At 48.1% G+C, this 12,530-nt stretch overlaps 1 protein-coding gene across 1 annotated transcript in view; it reads right to left on the minus strand.

Moving 5' to 3' along the window:
• Nucleotides 1-12,530, minus strand: part of PTPRT (protein tyrosine phosphatase receptor type T) — a 1,070,914-nt gene that overhangs the window by 894,993 nt on the left and 163,391 nt on the right. The gene's annotated exons all lie outside the window — the stretch shown is intronic.

Here is a 12,530-nt window from a genome sequence, read left to right on the forward strand (position 1 = left end):
CTCTCTCTCTCTCTCTCTCTCTCTCTCTCTCTCTCTCTCTCTCTCCCTCCCTCCCTCTCTCTCTCCCTCCCTCTCTCTCTCTCTCTTTTTATTAAGTGAAATGAGTCACAGTGCTGTCTTACTTGCCCTCTCTGCTCGCTTCTCTTACTGGTTCCTTCCCTCCCTCCTCTTTCATTCTCTCTCCATTTCTCTCTTACCGCTTGGTAGCTCCCCGCACCTATCTCCTCTTATATTTCTCTTTTCCTCTTTCCACCAGGCTTTCACACTCTTTCCTCCATTTGCCCAGTGTATTTTCCTTTCTTTGTTTCTTCCTTTCAGGGCTGGGACTAGGGTGAAGTTATAACGCACACATTTAAGGAGATGCCAGTAAACTCAGTGATCAAAATGAATATCATTTTAATGTAATATTTTTTTTTAAATCAAAATGAATGCAAAAAAAAAATCCATGAGGGACAAAGAATCAGAAAATTGCATAAAGACAGGCTTGGACCCTGCACTGGTGCCACCACCCCTCACCTCACCCTAATCCTCCCCTTCGCTAAAACTTTATTTACAAGAACTGGCGGTGGGCCTGAGGGCTATCGTTTGCCAGTTTGATGTTTTTTAAATAGCGCATTAAAATATTTATCCTGCTTATTGAGTGTTTTGGTATCCCATTAAATTTTGCACTGGAGGGGAAAGCCTGTGTTGGGGTCCTGTTCCCTTTCTAGGCCTTTCTCTTCCTGGCTGTTTCTCTGTCTTTTCCCCTGTGCGTATCCCTCTCCACTCCTCTCTGCCTTCCTCTCCTTCTGTGGGTCTCTGCCTCGCTCCCCCTGTTTGCCCCACCTTAGCCTGTGTCTGTCTCCGGCGGTCTTTCTCCCTCCACTCACATGTGTTTGTATGTGTGTCTCAGCCTTTCGTCCCTGGGTCTCTCTCACTCTCTCTCCTTCTCTCCCTGGGGCTGTGAGCTTCCCTCTCTCCCTTCCTTGTCAGCCTCTGAGCCTCTCCTCATCTGGCCTGCACCTGTGGCCAACCCATCAAACCTGAGCGCCGCCAAGGGTACAAAGGAAGGACAGGCAAGATTCCTCCTGGAAGGAGAGCAGGACGAGGGGGGGAAAGCTCCAACTCCGTCCTTCCTGCCTCAGACCCCCAGATCCTCTGCCATCTGCCAGCACGCCTATCAGCCCCACTGTGAGCAATATCTGCCTTGTGTCCCAGAGGAAGCTGGCAGACAGCTGGCTGACAGGAGAGTCCCACAGCATGGAGGGAAGACAGGAGCATGGGGGGGGGGCGGGGGAGCCCAGCAGGGGAGGCCTGCTGGCAGGACTGGTGACACTGAGGCTGGAGAGGACCCAGATTCCCCAGGACAGGGCAGTTCAGTCTCCACGTGGCCCTCTCGGGACGCCAATTAAAACAGCGAGGCAGAAAGGATTGGCCTACCATCTCTGGTATGCCAGGGGCTGTCCCATTCTGGGTTTAATTTAATCCTACACTCCACCCCAGGTATCATTATTTCTGCAAAGGCAGTGCAGAGAGGTTGAATCACTTGTCCAAAGGCTCACAGCTTGACTCCAACTTAGGACATGTAACTCCCAGCCCAGCGTCCTCTCCTTCTACCATCGTATCTATTTAAAGGGATCTATTCCTCTCACACACCTCAAGGACTAACAAGTAAAGCCGCTCAGTGGTTCCATGATCATTCTTCTTCAGAAAACAATATTCACAATTAGCGAAACGATTTGGAAAAACTAAGTTAGAGCCTTAGATCACACCACACTCACAATAAATTACAAACAGATTAAATAATTAAATGCAAAAATGAAAACATAAAACTTCCAGGAGAAAACGCACTAGTGTGTCTCTGATCTGAAGGATGGGAAGACCACTTTGAGTGTGACTTGAAACTCACACAGGGAAAGGTTCACTGATTTCAGAGAGAGAGAGAGAGAAAGAGAGAGAGAGAGAGAAAGGGGTTTGTATTGCAAAAGATACCATAAACAAGATTGAAAGACAAATGGTAAATGGAGGAAACATCTGCAATCTATCTGACAAAAACTTAATATCCTTAAAACATGAAGAGTGCCTATCAATCCACAAAGAAGCCTATTTACCCAAAAGAAAATATAAATGAAAGACTTGAACAAGCAGTTTATGGAAAAGTACTTACACAAGATAAATACAAAAGAAAAACGGGGGGGGGGTGGAAACCATGTCACAAGTATTCAAAATTTCAAGTGCAACTATGAGAAATCACTTATCAACTATTGGATTTGCAAAGATTAAATACGGTACCCATTTTTATCAAGAGTTTAAGAGCTGAAAACTCCTACAGAACTCATGAGCGTGGATATTGCTACAACCCCCTATAGAGAAATTTGCCAACATTTATCAAACTTCCAAATGCACATTACTTTTGACCGATTAGTTCGACTCAGGAATTTCTCCTATAGAAATTCATAGATAATGGGTACAAGGTTATCCATCACCACACTGTTTGAAAGAGCAAATAAAAAATGGAAACATTCTAAATGTCTTACACCTGGGTACGGAGTAAATTATAGTACATCCTGACAATGGAGCACAACACAGCCAATAAAACAGCGAGACAGATCGATATGAACTATTGGGGAAAGGTATTCAAAAGAAAAATGTAGACCATATAGATATGAGGATCCCTTATAAGAATACGCGTGTCTGTTTGAGTGTGTGAATATTTGTGTGTGTATTTATATGCACAGGAAGAGGACTGGAAGTACAGAGATAAACCTGCATTGGGGCAGGAGGGATTATACAACTCACTATTCCCTTCGGGCATTATCGTACTATTTACATTTGTACAATGAATGCCTATTATTTCTATATTAATAGGAGACATTTCTATAACAAAAAAGAAAAGCATACAGCAACTGTGATTTGAAATAGGGCAGTTGTGAACACAGAAAGCACTATTTCCCCTACCATCCCCATGGTGCCCGCCACGCCCCTCCCACCCCACCCCCCATCACTGAGAGTAGCCAGCCCTATGCATGCTGGGAGTGTGAGACACTGTTCTCTCATAAGGGAGCCATGTGGCACACACTGACTTGTCATTAAATTACACCTAGTTATGTTTTAAGATTTTTCAAGGAACCATGGCACATGTTGAACCAAAGCTAGAATGGTTTGCCATTTATGTATCAAACGCCAACCGCATGATTTGTGTTTTGAAGCCTCTCTCTCTTCCATCATCACAGAGGTCCTATTAAAGATGATGATGTCTATTTTACTGAAGAATCTTAGGCAGCCCTTCAGGGTTAAGTGACATAGCCAGGATCTGAACCCACGTTTCTTTGGGCGGTCCAGCCCATGCTCATTCTAACACCAGCCCTGAAGATCACCAAAGATACTGGAGGTCACAGACAAAACCAGATTCTAAGATCCTGCATAGAAAGCAGAGTACTACTGATTACCTGGAACACTATTTAAATCAAGAATACACCGTAAATGTGCAGCCAGGTGGCTCAGTTGGTTAGAGCGCGAGCGCTGAGCAATAGGGTTGCTGGTTCAATTCCCACAGTAAGCTGTGTCCTCTGCAACTAGATTGAAGACAATGACTTGAGCTGAGCTGCCAGTGGGCAGCCAGATGGCTCAGTCGGTTAGAACGCCTGCTCTTAACAACAAGGTTGCCGGTTCGACTTCTGCATGGGATGGTGGGCTGAGCCCCCCACAACTATATTGAAAACGGTGACCGGGCTTGGAGCTGAGCTGCGCCCTCCATGACTAAGACTGAAGGACAACAACTTGACTTGGAGCTGATGGGTCCTGGGAAAAACACACTGTTCCCCGATAAAGTTTAAAAAAAATCTTTTTTACATACACAGTATAATAAATATCTCTTCAGAGGAAACTAGGAGATATTGATGATGTGAGCCAACAGGGAGGAAACACTCCTCTCAGACACGCCTCATCTCCTCCCAGTCCAGACCTGAGAGGCTGCAGAGAAAGGTTCTAAGGAGTGCCCTCCCTAAATATACCTTAGCTCAGTTTGTTGTAGGAACTGCAACTGTCATAGCTGAACCCGTGGCTATAGAAAATTATGCACTTTTCTCTCAAGTTAAGGTCCCTTCCTCAAAGGCCAGAACCTGCTCATTTTGCCTAAAACCCACCCAGCACTTGCAATCCAAGAATGGATTTGAATTCTGTCTAATGGAGTAGGCCGTTCTCCCAGTAGGGCAGGGGACCAGGGCCAGGTGATTGGTATCCCTGGTCTGCTCTCCTTTGACGCTCCTGGATGTGAGAAGGATGTGTTGAGGGTGAGAGGGGACCTGGGGGGCTCTAGCTGATCCCAGGGAGAGTCCTTTCACACCTCTGCCAACAGAGGAGACACAGGCAGACATGAGAAGCGCTGGTATACATCCCAGGTATACATCTTACCCACTGCACTCAGCTGTAACAGAAACCAAACTAACATGGCCAAAATAATCAGGGTTTGCTTTTACTCACATAATGAGAGGTATAGGAAAAAAACAAACAAACAAAAAAACAAATGCTGCTGGCTTGGCTCGAAGGCTGTGAGGCTGAGATCTCTGCTATACTCTTATCCTCATGGTTTCTTCTTTGTGACAGGTGACTGCACCACCTCCAGGAGGGTGCCTCTGTCCCAGTCAGCAGGAAGGAGCAGAGCAAATAACAGAGGGGGAGAAGCTGGTTCATGGGGCTGCCCTTTCAAGGATCTCTCTTGGGAGCCTCAGCCAACAGCTGCTTCTTCCATCTCATTGGCCAGAGCTGTGTCACATGGTCACTGATTCTGCAAAGATAGCTGGGAAATGTAGCTTTTAAGCTAGGCACATTATCCGACAAATTCAGGGGTTTTTAGTGAGGAATCAGGGAAGAATGGATATTGCATAAGCAACTAGCAGAATCTATTTCATGAGGTAATTTGGGGGAATAAACTTGGTGAATTCTACCGTGCATTCATAATGCAATGGGTGTGGCACATGAGCTTGGAAAGTTTTACAAATTGGCAGCAATGGGCCTAATATTTGCATCAAAGGGAGATTTTCACAAGAGTCCTCTAATACAAGGAAGGCGTATAAGCCTTATGGTTATTGCCGTCTGTGGTCTTCCCAAACGTCACATGACATCAAGCCCCAAATGGGATCGATATCAGAGCTGGGTGAGAAAGGCCATGAACAGGCCAGAGAAGCCAGGTGTGAGCAGTTCCAGAGCCTGGCTTCTGCCTAGCTGGGGCCTGTTTTCAAAGAGCTGGCAACATGGCTACACTGGACCCATGTGGGTATGGCTTAAAGGTAAGACGAGGATGTAACTGGACTCTCTGATGCCCAGGGGTACTGAGGATGCCCAGCCAAGGCAAGATGGCACAGAGTAAAGGCCCTCACAGCAAAGGGTGGGTCCCAGCAACCTCACAGCCTGTCTCTTCTGAAAGAAGGCAAAATGATGCTTTGACCTTGGCGTCAACAGCCTCAGCCTGAGAAACATTTCTGTGCCTGATCATCGCCGAGATCCCCACCACACTGAGTCTGCAGGACCAGTTCCCACCCTGTCAGAAGATTTCCCGACATCTCCGAAGTGAGCAGGCTACCCAAACAGGGTCAATTTCTCAGCTTCTGCTGCTTGAGTCACTGAGCGATTTTGCATCACGACTTTGATGATCTGAAGCATCATTCCCTGTTGGCTGCATGCACCAGATGGAGACGTGCAACAGGCCCACAAAAGGGGGTGCAGCACGCAGCCCATGCTGCTCCCTGCAGGGAGGAGGCTCCAGGTCCACGGCCGAGCCACGTGAAGGAAAACCAAGTGCTGTCCCCGTGACAAACACACCAAGCGACACCCCTCTGGGGGCCAGATAGGCTGCCCACGCTGACCTGCTCTCCTGCTCACACCAGCCCCAGGAAGTCCATTTTACTTCCCAGCATCGCCTGCCTTCCTGAGAGGAACTGCGACATGTGCACACTGCAGTCCGACTGGTGACTTGGCACCTCTTATACCGACTTTCCTTAAATAGTTGTCAGCGTTTATTTAGAGAGACAGAGAACTGCCTGAGCAAGGATCTAGTGGCCACGGGTTCTCTCCTCTCCCCTCCCTTCCTCTCCCCTCCGGTGCGCTTCAGCTCCAGCCCAACTCACATCCCCCTCTGCTGCAGAGCCAGCAGTTGTCCTGACCCTTCTCCTTAAAACGCAGCTTGAAAGGCTGTTTCTTTCTTCTCTGAGATCACCTCTTGGCCTCACTCTCTGCCCCATATGTCTTACCAAAGCGTCCCTTCCCCCAAGAGACAAACATGCTGGTAAATTCAGGTGGCCTCCCCCCACATTGTGTTCCCAGGCTAACGCCCCTGCATCGCTTGGCATCTTGGCTCTGCTGCCTGTCAGCGGGTGCAGCTCCCAGGACCCGGCAAGTCCCCTAAGCCACAGTCTGGGCGGCATCACAGGGAGAAGGTGCACACTGGGCATGACCGCAGACCCCAGCGTATGGGGGTAAAGCTGGGCTCTGCCGCAGGCTGCTGTGAGAACGTGGGCAGGTTACGCGCAGTATGATGGGGCCATATCAGTGCTGACCTTACAGGATTGTCATGAGGGTTGGATGAGATGGTGCCTGGGTCACATCCATCCTGGTGCCTGGCACCATTACTATTTAGTATCACGACCAGAGGTGGTCAACAATGCCTCCCAAACATTCCCATGCGAGTCAAATATACAGCTGAAAATGCGTAACTGGAATGGCATGAATAATCAAATTATGGATATTAATAGAAATGCTTTCCTGCCGGGTGCCTGGGGTCAGATCCCAAAGCTGGGAACGATGCCCTTCTCAGAACACCAGCCACTTCTCAGGCCAGCGCCTACAAGGCTCAGCACAGCCTCACGCCTGCCACGGGCTCCAGCCTCAGTTCCCAGCCTCCCCCAGGAGGCCCCACACTGCAGCGCGGCCAGGCTGCCTCAGGCGCCCAGAACCTCGCATGGGCCTTCTCATCTCAGACCTTTTGTGCATGCTGTTCTCATGCTCTTCTTTTCTGTGTGAAAATTAAAAAGCTCTTCACAAGATGATTCAAACAGCACCTCTCCAACGCCTTTCCTGACTGCCGCAAACACAGCCAGAACCTTCTGAATCCACAGACAGCCCACTTACAGGGGAACCTGCTCTCTCACCAGACAGCGGGTGTCCAGGGGAGGTACATCCGTAACTCCCCACGCCTGACACGTACGAGATACTTTATTCACGTTTGCTGGGCGGGAGTAAGAAATGCTAGAGATAAATCTCCTTTGGCTCGTGTATGCATGCCCACCCACAGCCTCCTAATGGCTATTTGAATGCAATTTGCAAACTAGAAAATACACCTGTATCCGTAAGCCAGGGAACCTAATTTTCAGGAAGTGGCACATCCTTGTACACTGATGGTGAAATCGTAGCAACACATCGGCTTGCATGGTACTTAACTGTTACAAAGCACTTGGAAATGGAGAGGCTCCCCGGGTTGAAAATCACCTTCGCAGCATCTGGCCTCCTTCCCCGGGTAAGAGAGGAACCCGTTATGCAAAGCCCCACTATGGGATCCTTCAGCCTCTTGCCTAAATACAGCCTGTGCCCAGGAACTTCCTCTCTCCTGGAACGTTCCATCCAATTGTGAGAGCTCTCTGACCATTCAAAGGTTCACTTCTTACGTTGAGTTGAGATTTGCTTTCCAGGACTTTCGCCTATCAGCCCCAGAATATCTTTCAGCAACACCCAGAACTTTCTCAGAACAGCCTGTCAAAATTCTCCTGGCAACCACAATGTCCTCTCCGGTCTCATCTCCTGAGGTGACCCATCCCCAGCACGTCAGCATCCCTTCCTTTGGCTTGGATCCCAGTCCTCTCTCCACGCTGGGCACCCTCCCTGGAAGGCCTCTCTGCTGCCCTTCTGTGAGTGATGCCAACAACGGTGAGGAAACTGTATACAGCAGGCGCCTATCCAGGAGAACACATGTCATTCCAGTTGGGTGCCTCCGTCTTCCAGAGTACAAGTCTGCACTGCCTGCTATGGGCCGAATTGCGCCCCTCAAAATTCATACGTTGAGCCCCTAACTCCCCAGTACTTCTGAATGTGACTGCATTTGGAGAAAGGGTCTTTAAAGAGGTGACTAAGTTACAATAAGGTCATTTGGGTGGTCCCGAGTCCAATCTGACTGATGTTCTTCCAAAAAGGGGAAATTTGGATACAAAAAGAGACACCAGGAGTGTGTGAACAGAGGAAAGGCCATGTGAAGACACAGCAAGAAAATGGCCATCTGCAAGCCAAGGAGAGAGGCCTCAGGACACCAAGCCTACCCACACCTTAATCTTGGACTTCTAGCCTCCAGAACTGTCAGAAATAAATTGGTGCTATTTAAGTCAAGCCACCGAGTCTGCAGTGTTTGTTCTGGCAGCCCAAGCAAACCAATACACTAACTATTGATACATACATAACATTTTATATATTGTCTACATAGCATTTAAGTTGCCAACTTCTCTAGTCAAGAGATGACTGACAAGATACTTTCTGGGATAAATCTCAGAGCCAGCTCTGCTCCCTTTCTGAACTTCCAAAGAATGGCACACCGCCCCATCATCATTTCCACCCCAATGTTGACCATCTCTTTAAGAAACAGTGATTTCTTGGTTAAAAGAAGCGTGCAAGTCCCTTTCCTAATACAGGCCAGAATTTTATGAATTAACACCTTTTTTTTTAACTGAAACATAAAAGGAAAGCAAGAATCAAATCCTCAGGCAGCAAGAGTCATTGCCTATATCCTCACACGATGAGCATACCTGTTCCTGCACCACCTATTAAACCTAATAGAAAACAGAGGTCATGCCACATCGTCACCACGTGTGGACTTAGGCACGAGCTGCTGTCGTTTCTCCACACAATTGACCTCAGGTCCTTTCGGATGCTGCAGGACACAGCCACTCCTTCTTGGATTTCCCCATTTGCCTATGCTTTGCCCTTTCAACTTGACACACAGCAATTACTTCTCTAGGGGAAAAACACATATACACACACACACCCAAGCTTCCCTGAATTATAATAAGCAAAATACCCTCTCTTATTCAATGTAGTTCTGGAAGCCTCTACCATCTTGCCCTGTCCTCACTCATGGCTTATCCTAATCCTAAAAGAAGGAGTTGAATGTTATAAAAATCAATCCATTTTTAAATGACATTAGCACCAAGATCCTACCCTCCAGGGGACAATATTTCAGCCGGGGTCCCAAAGCATCCATAAGACTTAAGTGCCAACAAAAGGTCTTGGACCACCAAAGGAGGTGCTGAGTGCTACCTCCTCCTGCCTAAGCATCCTTGGGCCTAAGGCAAGGTACAGTACCCTAAGGGCTGAAAGCAGAGTGAGTCAGATCTGATCTAAACGCCTTACAAGCAACAAGGGCTAAGCCTGAGAAAATCTCTAGTCAATGCCAAATTCGAGAGCAAGATGAGAACTGAAGCAGGGGCCAGGCCCTGGGGGAACATGTGAAATGGAACAAGAGGGAGGCAGTGGATGGTACGAGAGGGTCCAGAGAGTCAGGCTTCTCATAATCATTTCCCTATATATGGCCCCTCTGAATTCCCCCACCCAACAAAGTGATGCATCTTCAGGTTAGAGCAGGACAGGATGAGTGAGGCAGTCGTCCATCAATGCCTCCTCTCAGCGGCCTGCAGAGATGCAAGCTCGGACTTCCATCTCCAAACCATAAGGTCCGTCTTGCCAGGATGCTCAGCGCTTTTCACAATTTATGCCATCCTGTGACGGATTGAAACAAGTCTTTTAAAAGGCATTTTTCAGAGTCATGACGGTACAGGAGTCATGCTGTCTGGCTCAGACAGCTCCAAACAAGTCACAGGCCCAGAAATTGCACGGAGCAGCCATCCATCAATGTCTCCATGGTCCATCAGCTGCTGGTGGAATATAGTTAAGTCGCGCATACAGACCACCAATGGGCAGCCATGATTGGAAGTACTCCTGCCTTCATCACCAGCATCAGCGGCAGAGACTGGCATCACACCCAAGAATGGCAGCTTCCAGGAACAAATCAGATGCGCCAGGTAGCACTTCGTTCTCCTCCCTTCAATGGCCAGGTATTCTGCAAACTGACTCCAAAACACCCTTGGCCAATTAGCTTGGGAAATCACTTGTGTTCTCTTTTTCATGCTACGGTATTTCATATTATTGCTCAAAAAACTTACTGCTTCCGGTTTCCCTCACCCCCACCCTATTGATATGAGGCTTGTCCATGGAACTTGGGGTGCTTCTCCCTGGAGGAAGATTAGACATCCCTTCCCCAGTGGGAGGAGGTTTGGCCACGTGATTTCTGGTACCTTTCCGAATAGATGACACATCCCCATCCTACTGAATTCAGGAGTGGCGATGTGGCTTGCTTTGGCCTATGAAATGTGGACAGCCGTGTGTCATTTCCAGGTAAAGCTTAAGACCCAGCTCATGGTTATCCATGTCAGTCTTTTCTGTGTGACACAGACCACCTATTTCCCAGGTAGAACCTGTTCCATTGGCCTGAGTAGCAGGTTAAAGGCCATGGAGTGTAGAACCATAGCCAACTCTTGATGGATATGCAGCACGGATGAAAATCAACTGCTGTGTTGCACACACAACCTAGCACATCCTAACTAAAATACCTTCTTCCTTTTTCTCTTTTTCTCTCCACTACTATTTATCAAGCACGTACTATAAACTGAGGACCTTCTATGAATTGAGGACCTTTTGTAAATGGAGCACCTACTATGTGGCAGGCACTGGGTTGGGCAGGAAGTAACAATAAGAGACATGCATGATGGGGAACTGGTGATGTTTCACAGATACATTTTGATACATTGTGGCAAGTTTTGTAACAAGATGCATCAGGAGCTTGCTGAAGGGAGCTTCTAGCTCTACCTAGTCTACCTGGGGAGAGGGAGCACTTTATAGAGACACTGGGCATACATAATGCCCCATAAATAAATAAGGTTAACTAAATGACTTCGACATAGGAGCTGAATTTGCGAGGAAGACCGGGGCTTTTCCTGGTGAGAAAGGAAGGAAGTGGCATTCCAGTAGCAGAAAATGGGGAAAGGGCATTTCAGGCAGAGAAAACGGCATAGGTGCATAAAAAAATGAACATACCTCTGTCATTCAGTGAGGATGGGGCTTAGGATGGAAAGATGAGGAGTTAAATAAAATGATTCTAGAAAGATCCACTGGGGTTAGGTTGGAAAGAACCTGGAAGACCACGCCAAGGAGTTCTGATTTAAGCTTGGGGTAATGGAGGCACACATGGAGGATTTCCAGCAGGGATGTGAAGCAGTCTTCCTGCCATGGGAGGCAGTGTTGAGCAGGGGGTATGGCTGGGTTGGGGAGTCAGAAGGAATAGAGTTCACTCTGGGCAAAACGAGACTAGAACATTTAGAACCACACATCTCAAATGAAGGAAGGGAAAAAGCACATACTCCATCTTAGATCTGCTTCCCTGGAAAACAGACTCAGACGAGATTTGCACGCGGGAGGTCTAATGGGGAATGCTCTTGAGACCATCACCCTAAAGGAGTAAGTGAAGGACGCAGGATGGGGCAGAGGGACAAGTCGTGCTATGCAGTCACCACAGGAGCCTCAGCAGATCATCCAGGAGGATGGCTCGTGAGGATTGTCCTGAGTTGAGGTAAGGGTATCAGACCCTTGTACCCTCACATCAAGCAGCCCTACAAATATTTATGGGACGTGAGCTATCATAGGAAAGGCGGATGATCTTGGGAAGGGACCTCCGTTCCCCAGAGAGCCATTATGGGGAAGGGACTCAGCTCTGAGCTACCAGCAGCAAACGCTCTCAGCAGCTGGGGAGTGAGTGCCTGGGTCCTGAAGGGGGAATTGGGGGGCAGATGCCAGCATCCACAACACACCATCACAAAGGACAACGATTAACCTTCACTGAGCACTTACTGTGGGCCAGGCATTTGCTAAATAATGTACTTGTATTATATCATTTAATCCTCACACAGCTCATTGTAGGTTCCATTATTATAAACAAGAAAGCTGAGGCTCAGAGAGGTTATGTTACGTATCTGTCCAAGCGACCGCGGAATTAGACCGAAGTGCAGCTTCAGCTGTGTCTGCCTCAGCCGTCTACATCTTCCCCATACACATCTGTGTTTATCTTGGAAAGACCGGAACATCTCCATACAAAAGAAGGGCAGATCGATCAACGGGATGAACCATGGGACTTTCTCCGGGGAAGGCCTCTAATGCCTGTCACGGCTTCTCAAACACACCTGGGGTCTGAGCAGCAGGACTTTGAAATCCAGCTCAGTCTTTGCACCAGGCAACTCCACTCCTCAACCACCAAGGCCCTTTTCTCTGCCCTGACCAAGGCTGGGCTTGGCTGGGAGGGGAGCAAAACTTTGGCTCAATGAAGAGTAGCCAACAGGTAGCCTGAGATGTGGGGAGCAATGACCAATAATAATCACAGGCACCATGCATGAATAATGACTATGTGCCAGGCCCTATGACATACATCACTACTGCCTGAGTACTGACTGTGTGCATGAGTACTGACT

Source organism: Hipposideros armiger, unplaced genomic scaffold (genome assembly GCF_001890085.2).
Source record: "Hipposideros armiger isolate ML-2016 unplaced genomic scaffold, ASM189008v1 scaffold_31, whole genome shotgun sequence".
Taxonomy (NCBI): Eukaryota; Metazoa; Chordata; class Mammalia; order Chiroptera; family Hipposideridae; genus Hipposideros; species Hipposideros armiger.